Source organism: Phoxinus phoxinus, assembly GCF_949152265.1.
Source record: "Phoxinus phoxinus genome assembly, chromosome: 21".
NCBI classification, from domain to species: domain Eukaryota; kingdom Metazoa; phylum Chordata; class Actinopteri; order Cypriniformes; family Leuciscidae; genus Phoxinus; species Phoxinus phoxinus.
Window position 1 is genome coordinate 4,442,547 of NC_136896.1, and position 23,357 is coordinate 4,465,903.

The 23,357-nt window shown below is 37.6% G+C and overlaps 1 long non-coding RNA gene across 3 annotated transcripts in view; it reads right to left on the minus strand.

Moving 5' to 3' along the window:
* Nucleotides 1–5,658: 5,658 nt before the first annotated feature.
* The window catches only part of LOC306989240, a 43,179-nt gene continuing 25,480 nt past the window's right edge, over nucleotides 5,659–23,357 (minus strand). For 2 of the 3 annotated variants that reach the window (XR_013795605.1, XR_013795606.1), the window contains 4 exons: nucleotides 21,349–21,429; nucleotides 16,851–16,973; nucleotides 15,410–15,447; nucleotides 5,659–5,933 (listed from right to left, as the gene is read on the minus strand). This is a non-coding gene — a long non-coding RNA (uncharacterized lncRNA). The remainder of the gene's footprint in view (nucleotides 5,934–15,409; nucleotides 15,448–16,850; nucleotides 16,974–21,348; nucleotides 21,430–23,357) is intronic. The other variant, XR_013795604.1, reaches the window with a different exon arrangement.

Below are 23,357 nucleotides of genomic sequence, written 5' to 3' on the forward strand. Positions count from 1 at the left end.
TGGATCACTTTTAGAGAGGGTGGGAAATTAGCTGTCTCCTCTTCTCTGCGGAGAGCGAAACCCTTCGGTCGGGTTGGAAGATTTTAGAAGAATTGCACTGGAATTAAATGTAAATACTGTTAAAATAATCCGTTTGTGATATTAAGTAAACACGCAATCAAAATTACCCTACTTCAACGGTAGATGTCTTTGTAATCTTTCATTAAGATAGGGGTTTTGCTTTCACGAAACACTGTTAGCATTTAACAATTATGATTCTAATTCAATTATTGGTACCCCTAGTGGCCGTAATGTTAATATATATATATATATATATATATATATATATATATATATATATACTGTATATATACTGTATATATACTGATTTGTGTTGTATCACAATAAATAAATAAGGATAAAAAAAAAACTTAATAAAAAATGTATACACTTCATAAGTCAAGGAAAAAAATATTCTTTGCTGTTTTGTGCTGTTGCATACATCAAAATAAATACATCATCAAAATAAATAGCATTTATTTTAAATCACTAAAATGGAAAGTCCATTGCATTTTATAATTCACATTTAGCATAGCGCACAACCCATGACTTGCTCCACCTTTGAAACAATATTGCTTTTCTACTGACGTCATCTAGGCTACATAAGCTATTAGATCATACCATACTGTATAGTTTTTTTTTTTTTTTTTTTTTTTTTTTTTAGCAAACTCACAATCAAGTCCGGTTCCATTTTGGAATGGAATAAGCTAATAGGTTCTTAATAGTAATTTTTTGTATTTTTTTTTTCACTACTCAGAAACCGAAGTGAATTGGGTTGTAAATGGTGGGTTGCACATTCATGTGCTGTAGGACTTCAGGACTCATCCCAGCCCTTTATATTCCATGTTCTTTAATGGGACGGGGTCAATTCTACTTTACCCACATAAGCACACCTGCCCTAGCGCCTCACTGCCCCTCTTTCCCTAGCCTGGGGGCAAAATCAGCTTCCTTATTAAGATGGTAATGCCTGTGAACTGTAGGGAGGAGGGGAAGGGCATCTTTTGCTCAGTCAGTCAAGCTCATCGTGTGTAACACGCCCGAATCCACCAATTCAGTCCAATCTGTACGAACACCAACCTCAGCAACAGCCGACAGCCACACAGACAGACGTGAGCCGCTAGCTGGAATTTACATGCAAATAAAGTCCAAACGGTTGAGCGTCTACATGTGCTTATTTATTGCAGGGCTTCCTGATGTCTCGGCTAATATGATGTGACACCAAAAATAATACTCAATTCGATTTACAATTCATGTAATAATGTTTAATTTTACTCTTCATTTAACATGATTTCCCACCCAGTGATTACAAGACTGGATAGTATTAATTTGAGCAAGATGTACGACGATGTGATCTTCTGTTCGGAAAAAATGAATTCTGATCACATTCGTAAGTACGAAACAGTAGCTTAATCATCTTTTGACAATGTTCATTTACGCTGTGTGATATTCATGTATCTGGATCCAGAAATAAATGACACTGTTGCTGTACAGAGATGTCTTATTGGTCTTATGAAGGTTGTTTTGTGCAGCTCCACAGACAGTGAGACACTGAACATACAACACCATATTAATGATATATTAACCATTAGGGTGGGATGTCTGAGTACCCCTCACAAACACTGAGTTATGTTAGGTTATAACTGCCATGACTCGAGTTATTTCTGCTATATAAAACTTTATGGATGTAAATATGGAAACACTGAGGCCAGTGTGTCTCGTCTCTGTGTTGTGTGACAACAGCGGTGTCACCAACAAAACAAAGAGCAAGTTAAAACAAACACAGTCCCGCTACATATCTGAAAGTGCTTCAAGTTTTTGAAATTTTCATTACTATCCCTTATATCTATAGAGCTTCGGTACAAAGTGAAGTCACACAAAACTTGCCTGGGCCATATTTCATACTAAAATCAAAACAAAGAAATTCTGTTTTGCATATAAAGAGGACGAAGGTGATTTAGATTTTTTTTTTTTTATGAGCTACATGTCAACTAGCAGTCATTAGAGTATTAGTAGACTGTCTGCTTAATATCTGCTAACACTTTATTTTGATGCTCCTCAACAGACACTATAACTTTGCAAATAAGCCAACTACAAAAAAAAAAAACTTAAATGTTCTTAACTGTCATGGAAATGTCACCATGCGGAAATAAATCAAAATTGTCCTAAGACTATGAAAACATTTTATTAAATAGGATTTCTTTAAAAAAATAAACATTTACACAATATTTACAATACATATTCATATATTGAATAAATACGCTGAATCATGACTTATAATGGGGTTATGTATACATGTACGATACATCCTTTAATTAAAATAAAAAGGTTGTAAGTGTGAGTCATATATTTTATAGGTGTAATGTATCCTGGGCATGATTTCAAGTGTTAAAAATATCCTGAATATAATGTATCACGCTGATTACATGCGCTTTCTTGCAGATTTGTTCACACATGGCACACATTAAAAGCATATCAGACGCGTCGGGTTCTCGTCATTCACATTGATGGCATGTGAGATCATTGAGCTTATCATCTGCTTATCATTGTGATGATTGTGCGATGATGTTTCAGACAGACAGCCGTGCAGCATGGGAAAACCAGAGCTCCCTTTTCAACCCCTGAAGTCTCACACACTCAGGCGGGCTGGTTTGCTTCTAATTTCAGGGTGTTGTCAGTGAGAGCGCTGGCCTTGCACTGAAAAAGCCCGGGGATTGAATTACTCTCCCCTTCTCTCGCCGTGACCTCGTCAGAGGGGGGTTAGAGAAAGAGAGGCAAAACGGGCCCCTACCTCGCCACTTCAGGCCCCCCGCTTCTTACAATACCCCGCGGGCTCTCCCAGCGTCCAGCTTTGCTCGGCTCTCCCTCCGCCATTTACACCCACTCCTGCTTAAATGACCCCGCACCGGCCCGACAGAAGGCCTGTCCCCATTAGTGCTGATTGCTGACCTGATTTTGTTTCCCTGGTGTCCCCATAGTCAGAATTTCAGCATTTGTGATCTTGTGACTTTGTTTTGAGAGTTTTTTTTCTTTCTTTTTTTTCCTGCTCGAGTCTTCCTCACAGGCTTTGTGTTTCTCGACATTAGCAATTCCACAATACAAACAACAAAAGGATGAAAGCGGGACGAGAAAGAACGAGAGAACATAGCTGCAGTAAAGAGAAGGAAAAAAACATGAGGGTAGCTGCGCGCATTTCAGAGACCTGCGAAACGCGCGTTACTCCAAATTAATTACAGCAGTTTCTCAACAATTTATCTCGCCGTCTCAGCTCCTTCCAACATGACTGTTGTTTTTCCTTCAATACCTCACGGAGTTCCACCTTCTCCAGTAAAAAATTCAGAAGCCCCTGTTAGTCCCGTCTGGAGTCAAGGTCAGAATGTGCGCATGTTGATGACAGACAAATCTCTTTCATTTTTCATGAGTTGCTTAAAGGCATAGAGCTTTTCCTGCCAAAGCAGGGCCTGCGTAATGCGCGATCATTTCCCCCCCACACCTCGCTCATTATGTCAAACCGCACACGCAACACAAAGACACATATTTGCTTTGAATTGATGTTTTCGGATTCGCGGGGTACACAGCGCTCGCTAACCACCAGAGCAAGGACGCATAAACACATCCAGGCAGTCGGCGAAGGGTAATGATGTCTAGAACTGAGGTAATTTGTGGCCCAACAAAGTGTCAACCGCCGCACAGTTCATCATTTCACACACCCTCCATATGCATGGGCTCGTACAGTTCGCAGAATTTGACAGCTCAGATATTAGCCCAAAAATTGCTTCAAGACCTTAAACGTGAGATATTAAACCGCAGATCGGGGAGGTGCGCGAGCGCGATTCATCTTGCCGTTCCGGGGCTGACGTCCCGGCGAACTGTAGCTGTCAGATGTGACTTACTGTCTTGATTATGTGTGGAATAAACCAAACTGATCAAGACTAACGGCGTGAACAAATGACTCGAAAGTCGAGTGAGATGTTTTGCGAGGGCACGGGGAGACTTTTCCATCTCCGTTTGATCAAATTCCGGGTGTTTACTCAGAATTGTCACATGAAATAAATTTTATCATCAGGAATTCCCAGGACGCGCTGCGGAGCAGCTGAATTTGATTGCGCATTTCCATACAATATATTCATAATATCAAGTGCCGTTTTGTAGTTATTACATATAATGAAACCGGAGATGTACACCTGTCAGTCATTAGATCGAGGAACGTTCCGGATGCGAAATGCCGTCTCAGAGGGTGAAATTACTCTCGGAGAGGGCCGTTCTCATTTTGGAAATCTGCTTCATGAGTCTGATGTTTGGCAGCTTCCATTTCAGCCCACGCTGGCAATGAAAAAGCATTATCCTCCTCTGAAACGCCCAGGAGGCTTTCACAATCATCTGCAAACTGAGAGTTATTCTTATTTGCCTCCAACCTGTCAGGGGCCTCCGTTATTAATGTTCATATGTCATCAATAACCTGACATTACAGCATTTTAGCGGGAAATAGCATTTTAATTGTTTTCTTTCATGCAGGTTGGCACGGTAAGTGGTGATTGACCTCAAATATTGTGATGGAACACTTCATTTTACCTTGCGTTTGACGGGCCGTTATTTACAGGTGAAGTTTCTACTCCACTGCCGTCACTAAACGGAAACAAAAATAAAATAAAAAATAATAATTAGTGTTTGCAAACAGGTTTCCCGAACGCTCCCCTTATCTGCCATTGGTTGAAGAACATAGTCCCGCCACAATCATCAATAAGGACCTGCAATGAGTGAATCAAACTGATAGTATGTTTTCATAATTTCATAGTTTTCACAAATTATTTTTCAGGGTACAGTAAATGACTTTTTTTACTAATTATTTTAATTATTTATATACATTTGGCTAATAAGTCATATTAAGTAGTAAATTAACAAATTAATTAATTGATTAATAAAAGCTGTTTATTTAGGATTATTAGTTCCAATTCAAATAAATATATGTAATATATATTAACCAGTATTAATTGGAACTAATAATTCTACAAATAAAATTTAAATGGTAAATATATAAATAGATATATTATTAATAATGATAATATTATATATATATATATATATTGGCTATATATGTATATGAAAGAGCCAGATCGGCACTCTAAACGGCTCTGTGTTTGTTAAGTCGGTTTCATCTGTTGTTTGTCGCAGTGCACACAAATGCGAATAAAAAAGCCACAACACCAAAAGCCATTTTGGCACCAAAGGCCCTCTGACATGCAACCTTGCGGTATATCATCAACTTTTCTCTTCACCTGCTGTCTGCCTGATGCCTTCGTCTTGAGGACAACAACCGTGGCAAATATTTTACATATCGCCTGTCTTTGATGCTTGAAAGGTGTGTGATTTCACAACACGGGTGATGTGTCTCTGCTTTTTACGCTCCCTGCCTATGCTGCGGGACGTCCCGCCACGTGCTTTCATGTGTAGCTCGCATGCTCGAATCAAACAGGCCTCTGCGGTGGGGTCGTGTGTTTGTGAGTGCGAGAGAGAACAACAGCTTCCCATGTTCCTGTCACCATCCTGCTGTATACGTCTCTCATGTGCCATCTGGATGGATGTTGTGGAGTTAAGACGATGGAGCAGCGAAACACTCCTCTTTCACTTTCTTTCTCGCTTTCTAACTACCCGCTGTCAGTCTGCTTTCTAGGACGAGCGCGTGAACGTGTCTGCCAGCGATGGTGGTGTGGAGGAGACGCTCATGTGGTGAAGAGAAACTCACAGTGAAGACTGATTAATAAGAACATTTTTAGATTAGAGTGGTGCTTACCCATGAATAAGTGGCCACCATGATGCTATGCAGTTACTTTGGTGTTCTGGGTGGTTGTTGGATGCTTGCTTACTATCCCAAGTCAAAGGAGTCCATCTCATGGTCTCTATAACAAAGATCAACACATAGGAATTGCAATTTTCACATTAATTAATACAATTATACATATGTAAAATGTAGCATTTACACACACACACACACACACACACACACACACACACACACACAAACACACACACACACACACACACACACACACACACACACACACACACAAATCCTGGTAGTGTTGTTGTTAGCAGTATTCAGCGCACTTTCACATGTACAGCAACAGCAGCGCAGCAGATTTATTCCACCAACACCAAATACATTAACATTGCCATATCCATAACCATGTCAATCTCTATTACCATACCAATCTCCCGAGACCTCTCATGACAAACTATCATTAGTAGGTTAAGTAAAATAAGTTGACATGAAGTTGCAAAGTTACTTATAGATAGTAAAATGTATAAAGTGGACTACCGAAATAAAGTGTTACGAGAAATTTAGAGACTGGACCTCTTGATAAACTAATATCCTTGTTATGGGATATTCTGGTCCATTGATATTGCTTAGTTCCCTCTTTCAATATAATTTTTTTTTCTCTCCTGATTTTTTGCCTGCCCGGCCAAAACTGTAAATCAGATTGCTAAGAAAGGTAACTGTCCTCAACCCGAGTACCATGAATTGATGTTTAATACTTAACTATGAAATAAATAACCCTGAGTATGAGCGACGGTAATAGTGATGCTTGCCATATATATAAAACTTCACTAATTATGCAGCATAGTCTCTCACAAACATACTCAGATAATGATTTCCTCCCCCTCTCCTTCCCAACACTCAAAAGAAAGAAAGAAAAAAAAAGAATAACTTAATCATTTCTGAATGTTTAAATAGTCTAATTGACTTAATCCTCTGTATTTGGGCAACATTATTAAACGCGAGAGGCAGAAATACACAGGCAGACTGTTATTGACCGAAAGTCCCCGTGCAGCTTTTCAGGTGAATCGATCGCATGTCTCTCAGGCAAGTTTGAATCATACTAAACCTTTGACTGACAAAACTTCTCCCCATTGAAATGCAGTTGAAAACTACCCTCTATTGATTCCCATCTTGATGAATGGAGAAAAATGGGAGGAAAGCAAATCTCTCCCTCTCTCTCGCTCGCTCTCACTCTCTATCATCACGTTCTACACCTAACCCACTCAAACTGAGCTCCTCGATCGCACTTGAAAACAATGAATGGAGAAATGCTGCAATGTTGTGGTCGAGTTTCTGGCTGCTTGAATTTCATCCACAGTTCCACAAGTGAGCGCTCATTGAAACTGATTATCGTTGCATTGATTACCTGACATCAGTGAGCATGCACAAATAAGACATCAACCGTACAGAAATTAGACATGCCCAAACAGCATTCTTGTTACGCAATAATGTCATCGCAAGTTGCATATAGCAGATTGTTAAAGTGATTTTATAATTTGATATTTATGTCTATAATGCTTTCGAGTAGTTGACATTGACATCCTACAACAAAAAATATTTAATCATAAATTCTTTCCCATAGTTATGCTTAAAGTTTTAATATTAAAATGATCAATTCATAATATTTATAATAAATAATACCTAAAATATATACACACTACCGCTCAAACATTTTGAATAGAAGTCTCTTCTGCTCACCAAGGCTGCATTTATTTGATCAAAAATACAGTAATAATATTATTAAAAATTGTATTTTTAAAGTTGAATTTTGACCAGCCATTACTCCAGTCTTCAGTGTCACATTAACTTTTAGAAATCATTCTGCACTGTAGGAATATTTTTTTTTCCTAAAATCTTGAGGCTCATAAAACAGTTAATGTTTGTTAAAGCGTCACCGTCCCACCTTGCCATTATATATTTAGAACAATGATATCTTAGTAAACACCTAAAGTCATATTTACAAACTATATATCGTATAAAAGCTTACAATCTCTAGTTTTCATATTTGGTGGCTGTTTTTTTATATAAATTACAGAGGAGCAGTAATTTATCAATTTGCAACAAAAATATTTCATATTCATTAGACGTGTTTAGGCCTTTATTTTGAAATAGCAAACATGAAAAATCATAAAAGATTGGTAGAAACCTCAGTTTGTTTTCATGCCAAGAGTTGAAAAGATAACACCAATTCAATTGTATGAGAAAAAAGGTCTGAAAATGTTTTGAATATAAAGACAAATATTATGGATTCTCGATTTGTGATGTGGCTGCGAGCTATAACGCACATGTGCTCTTTTTATGCGTTTATTTGAGGTTGAATTCAAATCAAATGCTGCCAAACCACGCATACTACTTAGGATGTCTACTTTATAAATTGTATGAAAATTATGGTTCAGATCACTCATAACATATATGAAGATGGAGGCGCCCTTATATGGTCAGCAAGGAAGCTTGGCTGTCCATCCAGTGAAAAGGTTTGGTACTGCGCCCAAATCAAATCTTACTGAAAGCTAATTTTTTTTAGATATCAACCTAAAATTTGGAACAACTTGTTCAGATTTTTGGCTTTCATTTTTCTTGCAGTTTTAGAGTAAAACATATTTTGTAATATATATAAAATATAAATAATTATATTTTTACCTTAAACGTTTTTACTCAACTTTTTTTTTCTGTTTCTGTTTCATTTTCATAATTTATTTAACTTCTACAGTAAACTGGCAAATGTCTTCTTCAAAACAAGACCAACCATAGGTCTATATTCCAAAGCATTCTTGAATTACAACCATTTAAGTTTGGATAATGATTTAAAAAAAAAGGGGGGGGGGTGGGGGTAGGACAGTTAAAGGGTTAAATGTTAATAATATCCTAAGAAAGGGTTAAGTGTAATTTCATGCTGTCTGCAAGAAAGACTGAAATTTCATCTGACATGCATTGCATGAATCTATTTATGCATTTGTGGCCCATCTAACTGCTACGCACTGGTTTAAACTGCAGTATTCTGTGTGAGCAATGGAAACCACTCACTCTCCGTCTCCACTGAGAGAGAGAGAGAGAGCCGGGGGGGATCTGAACCCCTGCTGCTCTGGTCCTTCAGAGAGGCCTCGGGGGCCGTGTTTCAGTCCAGCCCGGGGGCCCCGAGTCCCAGCCACGCCTGCAGGGCACTGGGTTTGTTTGTGGTGGGAGAGGAGAGGAGTGTGTGACAGCATTTCTCTCTTCCATTTCTACAGATGTGCTCTGATGCTCTTACATAATGAGAAGAGGCAGAGGAGAGAGCTGGCACTGGCTTTTTCCTCAAGGCATGAAACTACGCTTCAAGGATACTTGTAAATAAAATGATAATTGCACTGAAACTTTTGCTTTCATTTGCTTTTTTGAGAGTAACTTTTTATTGCTATTATTTTAATAACTATTTGAATTACGAAAATTGCATCAGTCTTTTCTACATTATTTATTTTTTTAATAAAAGGCAATATAAGTATATTTGAGTAGTGTAATGCAAAATCCACCATGAAGTATGTGAGTTTCTCATGCTGTAATGTCATCAAATGGAGTCACTCTCAACACCCTGAGGTTCGCCCGGGGCCAAAAACACTACCGCACGAACACACACACACACACACACCTCATGGTCAAGGTCACACAAGAGACCAGACGTGTGTTACACACACATACACACACACCTCATGGTCAAGGTCACACTAGAGACCAGCCGTGTGTTACCTAGGACCAGAAAAGTGATGTCACACAAGTCGGGACAGAGATTTCAAAACAAGTGATGTCATCAGTGTGCGCTACAATTCCACACGCAACCATAGACATCCATCTACATGTGTAAAAAAATTATTATAACATTAATGTCATTAATATTATCAGTCATTAACAGCCCTGTCTCTATATGACAGGCAGACAAAGGATAAAAAAGTACAAATTTGTGACGCCAAGCAAAAAAAAGAGAGAAAGTAAATACATTTTTGGTAAAAGACTTCTAAGACAAAAATAGTTTTGTTCAAAATATGTTTTGAATAACATGCCATGGATTGTTCACAATAAGACCAGAACATGCATTTAAGTCCCCCTGTGGTGAAAATCAAGTGTTTAATATTGTTTATATGTCTATGTGGTGTTTTTAATATGCTTTAAGACAAACCATGTGTAGATTCATAAGTTAACACTATTGCTGAGTATTTTCTGCTTAAAACTGCAGTGAACCAAACACAGTCTCACAAACGTGGTTTGAAATCGCTGGTGTTTCTGACGTCACAAACTACCTTGTAACCAATCAGATCAACGTGTGATCGTCAACCAGTGGATCTCTGAGCTGAGTGAGTGAGCGGAGGCGGGGCTCATTTGCATTTTCTAGAACCGCAAATACTAAAATGAGGCAAAGGTGTAGTTACATTCGTCAAGAAAAAAACGTTTATATATTTCATTTTGGGGATCAAAGATGATATTCTAAGATTTAGAAAATTAGATTTTATTTTGTTTTAAGGGATACAATTATTGACTACAGGGGGACTTTAAGAAAGCAAAATGGGTCAATTTTGACTTCATGTCGACTTTAATAAAAAAAAGAGGGGAGGCAACCAAATCATCTGCACGACACATGAGACGGGGTGTGTAATAAAATAATTACGGCCTCTACGATGGTAATGGTCCATGCGTTGAGTCAGCAAAATTTCAAGCCTTTTTAATCAACCCCGAACAAACGTTGTAAACTGCCTACACGCCACCGTCAATGTTTATTAAATCCCCAGTCACTGAATTTTAAATATTCCCACAAATTGAAGCAGTTGTTGAAAAACTAATATTTCAGTCACTCCGAGAAACATTAATATATTGGTTGCCACATGCCCTTTGCATTCACAAGAGCAATTACGGACCCCGGCGTAGGCAGGAGAGTAATGAGACAGAATAAATATTTTCTCTTTCTTCTTCAGCCACCCGTGTAAGCGGAGCGCAGAGAGAGGGCCGCCGCGGATGACAGACGTCTGAAGCGAACACCCGGGAAATATATATCAAAGTCAGACTCATAATTTATGTAATGACATTTGCTTGGCCACTGATTAGCTGCCTTATCAACCTCGGTAATAAAGGAGACCTAACCCCCAAGTTTATCATTCATTTATCAGCAGTCGTTTTGAATAATATCACAGGATTGTAATGTAATCATTATGCGGCGTGGAGAGCGCGGACTGAGGGGGTGTCACGGACTGTCATAGTTCACGCCTCTTAATTTGCCTCTGCTCTCCGACGCCTAGGACAAATTGAGTCAACAGTAAAAAAAAAAAAAGAAAAGATGCAGACAAATAAAAAGGCGTATCAGAGGACCGGATCTCGAGGGCCGATAGACAGCGGAGGAAATGTTAAATACAAACTGGAGGCCACTGAGGTTGCAGCCAATCAGATGCTAGAGAAAGGGAGGGACAATTAATATCAAGAACCAATTAAAAGCCGAGAGGAGTGGGGGAGTTACAGAGGTTTTGATGATATAAGGACTATCCAAATCTATATCCAAAGTGAGTTACACAATTGTTTTCTTCATTTAGTCTATATAAAAAAATAAACATTGGCTAGATGCTTCAGATATGGAGGGAAAATTATCAGTGATGATAATTTAAAAGCTGAGAAGAGGGAGGGGCCAATTATTAAAGAAAGTGTCGAACGAATAAATAAAACAAAACAAATACATTGGACAATAAGATGCGACCAAAATGAATGTGAGGAGCCAATTAGAAGCCGAGAGGACTGGGAGTGAGGGCCATATCAGCATTTTATAGTAAGACATATTGAATCTGCTCAAGACAGCAAAACAAAAAAAACAAAAAAAGGATAACAATTCTCATTGACACAAAACAAATAAACAAACAAACCTCAAAAGCAGCATTTTGTCTTCTTGTCATATCAAAAGCCCATGAAACCTATAAAGACTCCATAAAGTGAGGCTGACATGTTTTTCAAACTTTTCCACCTACAGATCAGATGACACACGGAATAATGGAGAGCGCAGGCAATATGATTGTTACACAGCACTTATCCATTTTCCCAGATATGATGGATTTTGTGCATCTGAAGTGAGAGGAATGAAAGAATATGAGAAATTATGGCGGCTCCAAGAACGCAGCGACGGTAAATGTAATTTGATCGACACAAATTACGGCTGGCATGTCGGGGAGTTTCATCTAGTCCTCCAGTAATATTCCTGTCAGAAATCTCATATATCCTTTCCCATAAAACACTGTGTTTATTTATTCTCTCTCACTTGCACACGTACACACGCTCGCTCCGTCTCTCATTCTCTCAAATTGCAGGATATTACATTTGTTTTGCTGCCGTTGGAGGGATAAACCGTGTCTTGAAGTGTGTAGTCGCATGTCACGGATACAATAAGGCACAAGTCAAAAGTGCTGATGAAAAGAGCGCATCGCATTTTCCCTTTAACTCCCTTTAGAATTAATATAATCACATATCTACATATAGTAAAGCACAGATTTATCATCTTCTAGTGTTCTTTTAAATCAGATTTTTTTAGTTTTCTTAAAAAAAACACACACAGCTTTAAGAATAAACATGAATGTTTTGCAAATTTCAAGGAGACATTTACACAGGATGCATTCCTGCATTCGCAGGTGACATGGTTTAAAAAAGTTGAGCTTTTTATTGTTATAACACTCATGCGCAGGTTGCTGAGAAAACAACTGAAAAAAAAATCTATCTAACCTGTTTAGATATTTTTTTTTTTTAAACCTTTTGCCTGCCATTGACATAATTTTCTGGCTTTCCGTGTTTCCACTGTTATACGGTAGGTGGCACTCTTATGCGAAAGAGTAGAGAAGCTCCGGATCAAAACACAAAAAAGGAACAGAATCAAGCGATAAAAGCATTGGTTATGCACCTTCTTTGGGGGGGGGGAAATTCGCTTTTCTCAACTTTTTTTTCTAAATGTAAGGATAATAACAAAATGTTCAGATAATAAACAAAATATGGTGGGTGCCATGAATTTTTTTTGAAAATGATCAAAAAAGCTGGCGGGGAAAAGTCCAGAACCAGGCCGACATTTCAAGCATCAAATAATTTTTCAGCGGTGTAAAATATACTAAAATGTAAAAATAGCAACAAATAGCATCTTGTTTTCGCTAAGTGCAAATAGTGTACATTGAAGAAATATGTTATTTATATATAAATTGTAAAAAATGTGAGCAAAAGTGGGCGGAGTAAAAAAAAAAAAAAAAGCCTTTGCCAATAATTGCACTCAACGGACACTTCCCTTATTATATGAGAAAAATTCTTCAAAATTCATAATCAGTGAAACTTTTTAATTCTTAATTCTTTTTTGGGGGGAGTAAAATCACCAGTAAACATTCATTGTCAGTCTGTTCTTACTGTAACCTGGGGAGGTCGTATCACAGGAGGGCATCCTAAACATCTGGAGCCACGGAGGAAGTCGAGCTCTGTAAGTCTGTCAGCGCTTTAACCAAACACACAAGAGGAAAACCCAACGAGAATAACAAACCAACCCGTCTTACAAAACCACACCGAACACAATACAATTCCTCGCACAATAAACGGAAGGGCGACTGGAATACACAATAAGATGGAATCATCCATTGAGCATAGAGAGAGAAAAAAACAATAGGATCTGGAAGCTTTGCACATAAAGTCCAAGAACACCACTAATTTTACACCTCAGTGTCCTTAAGGACATTTCCTGTTGTTTCCGATGCTTCGCGGTCTGTCAGACAGCCGGAATCATGGGAAGAGCGGCGAGTGGCACTGGGGCCACATTGAAGAATTTCACGCCGATCCGCCAACAAACGGTGAGATAGTGTAAGGGAAGAAACAAATCTCAATTTCAGCCGGCTGCAGTGACTGCAGAAGAGCAGGGTGTGTGAGAACGTGCTCTTATTACCCCAGTAGAGGGGGCTCCTCGCTCTAAATCAATAATAATGACGGTGATTAATGAAGGGAGATTCTCAGGCTGTGGAAGTCTGTCTCCATCCCCTACGGAAGATTCAGACTCCGATCGGATCCTCCAAAGTGCTAAACCACCAAATCCTCTTGCAACGGCTTGTCAATTCAACAGGGACGCCAGCTTCATCTTACACCCTCCAACAGACACTCATAAACACACAGAGACAAACTCACACACTTATTGGGCTATGAAAACACACTTTCTCTTTTCATCACTGGGATTTTTTTTTAAGTGTTCAGAATCCGCTTTCCAAAAAAAAAAAAAAAAAACGCTATCACCAATTATCACATGGCTAAATCATCAATTTTCCTTCATATTTTCCTCTCTTCCTCAGTCTAATAGGAAAGAAAACCCTTGTGCTCAGCCTTTTGTTGCCAAGAATGTTATACTTTTCCATGCTTTTCACATGAATAAATCAGATTTGGTTTTATTACGGTATGCTTTAGTGATATTTATATAATCTCTCTTTACCGTGGCCTGTAAATAGGACGGTAGCCCAAGGGTGAGTCTTCGCAGAGGGCCGTGTTACGAGATGAACATCACAATGGGATTCATTTTCAATTGTCCTCTTGAGCCCTAATATTGCAATATGCAAATATATCATGCAAAAGATTAAATATAATTTACAATGCTTTAATTTTCATATTTTAGAATGTAATGGCTTTAGGACTGAATTTAAGAGATTTATTTACAAATCTTAATTCCAAATAAAAATAAAACAAAGGGTGGTCCCATATTGACACTTTTGATGACTTATTAAACTATAAATACTAATAATATCATATTTTTTTATATTTGTATACATTTAAGACACTTTAATATGAATGAATGTCATGTTATCTAACAAAATATCAAACCAAGTGGCATTTAATAGGACAAGCATACAAAAAAAAAATGTATATATAATATATGTGTGTGTGTGTGTGTGTGTGTATGTATGTACCGGTATGTGTGTGTGTGTGTGTGTGTGTGTGTGTGTGTATATATATATATATATATATATATATATATATATATATATATATATATATATATATATATATATATATATATATATATATAAAGAAATGCAAACATTTATTTGTTCATAAATGTTTAAACATTAAAAAATGTTTTGCTTAAAAATTGTGCTTGTCCATGTAGTTTGATACTTTTTTAATATTATATCATATTATTAAGTAAAAAAAAAAAGAGGGTAACTTTAATCTTTACTTTACTAGGGTTACTGTAAAATAAAATGCATATTTAATGAAAACAACAATGATTTTACACACACAAACACACGCACAAAATAACTATAATTCTCACTTTTGTCTTGGTTTTTGGGCAATTAGCATGTAACGGACAGGGTTTGTGTGCCCATATGGCCATGTGATCATCAGATACGTCAAAGACGACACATGGGAATTTTGACCTGAGCTGCTCCTTTATATCAGCATGAACCTTCATTACATACAGCCTGTCTGAATAAGCATCAGCTGAAAAAACTAAATTCACACATGTACAGACTATATCATAAAGTATTTACTTCCCTTTATAAAGGATACCACACCCAAAAAATTTGAATTATGTCATAATTTACTCACCACCATGTTATTCCAAACTGGTATGAACTTATTTTTTTCTGTGGAACACAAAAGAAGAAATTTATTAAAAAAAACAAAAATAGTACAACCATTGTGTACTACAAACATTTATATCGAGAATTTAGGTTGAACTGGGATACAGCTACATACACAAGGTCAATGTAGCCTGAATAACATGTGCATCACAAATCTAGTGAATCGATGTGCTTGTGAAAACAGATATACATTAAACATGAAAAAAGCCGTATAGAAGCAAACAGACCACTGTTAAAACCAAGAAATATACATTCCTCATAGGTAAAGGAATGCAAATGCGAGGACAGTGCGTAGGCCTTCAGAAATGCCAGCGATAAAGGGTAAAATGTCACTTCGATTTAAAGGGAGGACAGTTAGCAGTTCATTAAAGGGAGGGCCATATTGCGCTACGGAGGCCTGCTGGCAACCTCCCCGATCTGGGCCACTCACAGCCCGTCCAGATGGCATGAGAATCCGTGCGGAGTTTAAAAAGATCTTAGAGAGGGTGGCAGCGTGCTTCCCCTGCCCGTCACTGACATGGTGCAGCTTGCCAGAGCCTAGAGTTTCTCTTTCTCTCTCTCTCTCTCTCTCTGCAAAGTGTCATCGCCTGAGTGGGAATATGCTCGTACTAAAGAGCTGTTGGAAATGCTGATTTATGAGCACTGAAATGTATTCTGCTAGTTAGTATGGAGATCAGTGCTGAAGACGATTAGTACAGACATTGTCTCTGCTAGGAAAGCAAATATCACTGTATCACTGGAGGAAGTCCATATTCAATCTGTGCTGCCAACTGCTATTTAACGAAATATGCCACATAAACAGCCGATGTTTATCGTCATGCAATAAGAAGAGTTTTTCAACCCAGTGTTGGGTAGTAACTAAATAAGAGTAAAGATGGTGCTAACTACATTGTTCATTAGCTCAGCTACAGTATGTTTAAAACAGTGCATCTTACTCAGTAAAGCAATACTTTATCAACATTGCTGGTTTTTGTGGGTAGGGGCATTAAAATCAGCGTCAGCTTAGCATTAAAAAAGTAAAATTCATTTTAGAGACTGTCGTTCAGACAGTTCATATAATTGAAACAGTTCAAACACATAAAACAATATTTATATCACTGCATGATATATTACAATGATATATTATTATTTAGTAACATATGTTTATATAACTAAACCACATACAAAATCAATTGTTATATTTAAAAAAAAATTATTATTCATATCATAACTTATATTCATTATTAAAAAATTATCTAAAGGTTATATAATTTAGTATTTATATATATATAAATTATGTGTAGCTTGTAACTTGGCAAACTACTAAGTAACTTCTACAACACTGTCCCATTTGTATTATATGGAGAACATTTCATTGAATCTTAGCGTCTATGATTTTGAAGCTTTGAGGAGTAGAGCATACTTACTGTACATTAGCTTTAAATCTATGCAGGAAAGATTTCTGGAAGGTTTCAGTCTCTCTCTCTTCTGCAGGGTTCCTGAGGGTCCTGGACTCCAGTACTGGAAGGCTACATTTATTCAGGTGAGTTCTAGGGTCAAGAATAAAAACAGTGAAAAAAAAAAAAAAAAAAAACACAACCCACACACACACACTAGATTGATGCATTTTGCGTTTTATTTAATAGTGGGGTTTGCAAAGGCAAGCAAATCTACTACACTGATACACATATAGGGTAAAACAAATGAGTCGCATAGCGTCTGTGCCATGTACAGTAAATTAATTGTTCTTCAGATTATGTGGCTTGTTGAGAAGTGAATGAACGATTCAAAAGTGGTTGAAAAAAACCTACAGACTTACATTGAAGGATGGACTTTTTCTTTCTTGCACTAGAAAATAAACATCTAACAACTACTCAGAATTGTCTGTCCTTGTTACATGTACCTACGATAGAGTGCATTATTTAGTACCCGCCTACTTTTCAGTGGAGTTGGTTCCCGGAATATTTTTTTTCCCATTTGAAAAAAAGTAAAAAAAAAAAAAAAAGGATTTTAAAAAAGATTTTGGTAAAGAGTTATAAGCCAAGTCGATCAGCTACACAGTAAATCAGAACATTACAAACTTTGATTTGAAGCAAAACCATATTTGAAAATCCAACAAAATACAGTTACAAGACTGTGTACTTTACTGAGGGAAATAACTACAATCCCATGAAGCACTGAGAACATCATAATTTAATTAAATAAAATAAAAAGGTTGATAAGTATATAAGGCTACATTTATATATATATATATATATTCATTTATCATGAACAATTCTCTATGGAGAAACTAATGGAATTTTTACTTCTGGAATCAGACTGTTGCACTTTATAGCAATAACAGTAAATTATGCAAAATGACATCCAACTAACCCTAAAACCAACCCTAACCCTATAGTTAAGTATACATGTTGTTACTTAAAATGACTCAGTACATTAAAGCAGAATTACACTGTAACAAGGAGACATTTAAATAAAGGGCAACCATAACTTGATGTGAAAAGATTTTCAGAAATGTGAGGAGAACCGCAGATTTCCCCATAATGACAGCAATCTTCTTAAATATTAGGTTAAATATTAGAAACACATATCTGGGCTCAATATGTATATCCATCATAATATGGATTTGTCAAATTAAATGCTCAATGCGCAGAGTCAGATTGACCAAAAATGCTCAAGGAACATAAAACATGACAAATTACATGAGTTTATGTCCCAGCAGACCTGCATGATTCACTGCTGGACTTGACCACTTCAGCAATAAGGCAGAAAACACAGTTATAACAGATGGCCTGACACACCATAACCCAAAACCCTCAAAAGTGTGGGCTTATCTGTCATGCTCGGAGTTCTGGATATTGACTCTAAAAGCCAGCAAACTTTAGCCGACGTCTCCATGGCTTACACGAAGTTGCTTGAGAAATGAGAAAGCAAATATTAAGCTTGCCTACTTTTTTTTTCTCCCCAAAGTGGTTGATCAAACTTTTTGTGAATATATGACCTCACTCCTTTTGACTTAATGACCTTTGCAGCTCGGATCCCTTTGGGCCATAACACTATCACTCGTAAATATACAGTACCGAAAGATTTGCTCTTGGAAGAATCCGTTTTTTTCTTCCTAATAATGCTTGTGCCTACGAGCTTGGACTCTTCGGATGGCAGGGCATAGTTGGAGGGCCGGTATCTAATTGATCTCCTTAACCTGTATAAATAGTTTGTGTGTTCGGCGGTCACAGCGCCATGCATGGTAGCAAGTGGGAATTAATAACAAAATCACTGTGGGGGTGGATGAACTGACAGCTAGCAAGTCCTTCGAATCGGCCCAGCTCATTTCTCCGGTACCTGCTGACCTCCGAGGCGCTGCCTGCCATCATTTACAGTATCGGACCTGAATTATTTATGTCACGTTCCCTCCGCTGAGAGGAAATCAATGCAGGTGGTCATTCCGTTTGTGCATCCTCTCCATGGCCATTATTCCGAACTCACTGGCCGTCATCGTTCCCTCGTAATCATGGTCTTATTGAAGGGCTATGTAACAAAGAGATGAACAAGTGAACACAAGAAAACCACAAAACCAATATTATTGCAATAACCGTTTGCTATTTCAATATATTTGAAAATATAATTTATTCTTGTGATGCAAAGCTGCATTTTCAGCATCATTACTTCAGTCTTTTTCCTTTATAAATCAAAATCTAATATGCTGATTTGCTGCTCAAGAAACATATTGTTATTATCATTGTTGAAAACAGTTGTGCTGCTTCATATTTTTGTGGAAACCATTATTCATTTATTTCAGGATTCTTTGATGAATAGAACGTATAAAACTAACAGCATTTATTTGAAATTGAAATATGTTGCAACATTACAAATGTATTTACTATAACTTGTGATCAATTCACCCAAAAATCTAAATTCTGTATAAGTTTCTCGCTTCTGTTAAACACAAAATAAGATATTTTGAAGAATGTAACCAGACAGTTAGCCATTGATTTCTATAGTAATTTATTTTTCTACTATTTAAATAAATGGCTACCTTCAACTGTGTGGTTACCAACATTCTTCAAAATATCTTATTTTGTGTTTAACAGAAGAGAGAAACTCTATTGTTGGCCATAAAAGGGGAAATATATATGTATAGTAAACTGAAATTGTCTTTACAACTTAAAAAATCTACACAAATGCTGCTATAAAAAAAGAAAGAGAAATCCACTTGGATCCAAATGATTAATTCATCCTTCCCACTCCTTTTTACTCTCACCAGTTTAATACAAATCTCACAGGCCCTTCTGAAAAGCCTCAGAATATCTTTAAATATTAATCTGGATTAGAAGCCATGTAATTATGTCAATCTAGCAGTTCACTTGAGTTTAACCTGGTATTTAGGTCATTATTCTACCTGAATTTAAGAGCAGGCACTGAGTGATTTCTATTTGACAGGATACGGGGAATATCCCGAGCACAGACACACGGCCTCTGAAGATCACATGCTGACGGAGTTGCTCAAAGGAGGGGCGTGGAGGGTTGCTAAGCCTCATTAAAAGAGTCCCGCATATTAATGACTGGAACTCACATCTGACTGGCCCAGTCAAAAGGCAGGTTAATGAATATGGCCGCAGGGGTTCATGGGAAATTACTCACATTTTGCAGCTGAAAGAGCAAGTGATTTGCCCTACCTTTGTATAATGAACATAGCGTGTCAAAAAACATATTTAAAAATTATTGTAGTGTACAACTAGTATGTATATTTGTAGTATGTATTTGTGGAATTACATCATGTTTATAAGGCAAGTTAATTGCAATAATGCACGTTAAATGTACACTACAATAATTTAAACGAGCATATGCATAACTACTATCTACAATTAAGCATATACATTTTTTCTTTAAATATCTTGTTTGTTTGGAAATGTGCAACATCAGATTAATAAAAAAAGTCATACAATTGGAGTTTCTAGAGAGTGTGATGGTAATAAAATTCATGCAAATGCAAACCAAAACAGGATGGCAGGCACTCCGGCAGCTAGTGACCTTTAAGTTCATGATGAAAAACAAATGTCAAGTGTCTAAGAGGGTGGACTGTTCCAGGCTTTGCAGGGATTTGGTGTGTTGTCTTATACGACACATTAATTCAACCCACCATCAATATCTTGGAAAACAGGGGTGTTTGTGCTAAAATCCAGCTCCTTATTTATATAGAAAACAAGATTGGGACTCTTTGATCCTCTCTTAGTGATGTAGATGAGGGCGATGCTTAGACACAGCCATTAGGCACCGCATTGATTTTAAAGATGCGTGTGATTTAAATAGCAATTATATACAGCTGCCACATGCACCACTAAAATAACGTGATTTAGCTAGATTTTTACATTATCTGATGTCAGAATACCATGCAAAGTGTGTTGTCACGACTGCAAGTGATTGCTAGGGAGATGCTATGCAGTTGACAGGGGATTTAGTGTGGTTTATATAGGGTTACTAAAGTGGCCCATGCCAAAATAGGCCAAAAGTCTTGGTAAAATCCAGACTTTTTTGACTGTTTTATCATCTGTAAAGGAGAACGAATTCTACGAGGACTCCAGTTGCACTCTCCTCAACAAGCCGCACAATTTGAGTTATCAATCACATACAAGTCATAACCAGAAGCGCAATACTTCGGTTCAAGAGTTTGCTCAAATCCCCAACCCCAAGTATGATGGTTAACAAACACTGCTAATTTGAAAAGTGTGAGGCTACATGTATTTTATAAATATGTCAATTTACAATAACATATGCCTGTGCAGATGACATGCCAAGCTGAGTTATATTTCATCGTGAGGAGCAAGACATCAAGGATTTGGTAACGTTCTTATTGAAACGAGAAAAAGATTGATAACTCTGAGCTTACTGTCGACAGTTTACACAGATCATGTCATACAAACTCACTGTATAAGTCCCCACATCTCCTCGGAGAGAGACCGCTTGCCGTAGAACTGAACGAACGTGCGGAGGGAGGAGAATTTGTCCCTGCAAAAGCAAGCAGAATCCCATTTGAGATTTGACAATGATAGAATTGCATTAAAATAACTGGGTAAAATACAATGACTATGTCCGATAATTCAGTCTTCCCAGACGTCTCGGGTATACTTATAGCGACAGAGATATACAATGTTTTTGGCACAACCAAACAAATATGCTCACTTTCTTCCTACTTTCCAACTAAGTCAGTCTCAAAACAATTGAATCAAATGATGAATTCTTTTCAGGAGGTCAGAGGGTTCTTAGTAGTTTGTTTATTTACGCCCAACACTCAATGCACTACAGAAAATCCCCGAATTTAATAGAAACTCGGAGGTGGAAATGCCTGTCAATAGTCTTCAAAGGAGGTCCTTCCACAACATAAAGACCGGATTGGACTATTTTATGACTTACAGTGCCCACAAATAAATGTTCCTAGTACACAAAGACAACTCTTTCAACATAGTGAGGAAGGAAAGACATTTGTATATCCTGCACCATGTAGAAAGGTTACGTGGCCTCTTGTTTGAGAGTATGGAAACCATTGTTTTGATAGATCCATCCACCTCATAACAAACCAAACGCATCCTATGTGGATCGTTTCGAGGACAACTAGCGCCTAAAATGTCCTGTTTACGTCTCGCGGCAGAAAAGATAAACATATCAGATATCCAGCTACTCATTTTACGAAGTCAACACTCCCGACAAATATTTTGTAACTGTATCACTATCCGCTTTTATTTCCCTCACTCGTCCGGTGACTGGAAGTCGACTTCGGCTAAATGCGGGCAATTTGGTTCACTTTTCTCCACCTTCACCCTATTTCTGTCAACCGGTGAGCTGCAACCCGGCAAATGGATTGTGGGAAAAGCGATGTGTCCCCAACAATTCCATCATGAAGAAATGAGGAAAGGCAACATTACAGATGAGTTCACATATACAGTAGTCAGGCTGCCGAACCCCCCTTCGCTCTCCTCCTCGCCTCTGACAGTTATTGTTTGCCGAACGGATGACAAGATTGATGCTTCTCTGTAAATCAGGAGCGGGCATGAGTGACTCCTTCCCTTTCTCGTATCTATCATCGGCAGAATGGAGATTAATAGGAGAGAGTCCTATTCTTGGATTTGTTGAGGGCACTTGCTCCCTGACCTCTGGTAAATAATTAGATATCTTTGAGACCCACTGCACCGTGGCGATGGACAGACAGGGCCTGCAGACGGACTCTAATGGCCTGTGGGCTGAATTCATGTGCAAATGGTATAGTCCACACCAGAAGAGAAAAGGCTATGCAGTTTGGCTTTTGTTGTGTGCTTATATACACACAAACACACCTGCATATAGTGGGGAATATGCATGCAGGCATATTCCAAAAAAAGCAGGAACATAAACAAGGAGACAGGCTATTTTTTAAATAAAATAATCTAACTATCCATATAATTGTCTGTGGCTCAAATAAATAAATAAATTAGGTCTGACAATGTTTGCTGTATGCTTCCTGCAGAAATAATTATCAATGTCTGGAGAGAGAAAGCTGTAGGAAGAGTTTGAAGAGATGCGGCATGATCTAAAACAAAAGAGAACAATCACAACGCTTGTTAAACATGCATCCTTTAGCTCCACAACATGTTCATTAAACTCTTTGCAAGCAGTTTTTATTTGTTTGTTTTCTTGTTTGGTTTTGTTTTTGGGAGGGAATGCCTTATAGCACTGTGTGTAAAGCCGAAATCTGCATAATAAAGTCGACTTCTAATTGGCTGTAAGGTTTCATTCTTCCAGCAATTAATAAGAGAATGCAAGTTTCATGGATGCCTTGTTAAAAGGTATTAGAATATCTGTGCCATTGCTGCTGCTACAGAGAGAAGTGCATCCCAACAAAATATTATCAAAGACTCAGGGCCCAGGGGCCTTTTGGATATTTTTATTTTCTTATAATTGAG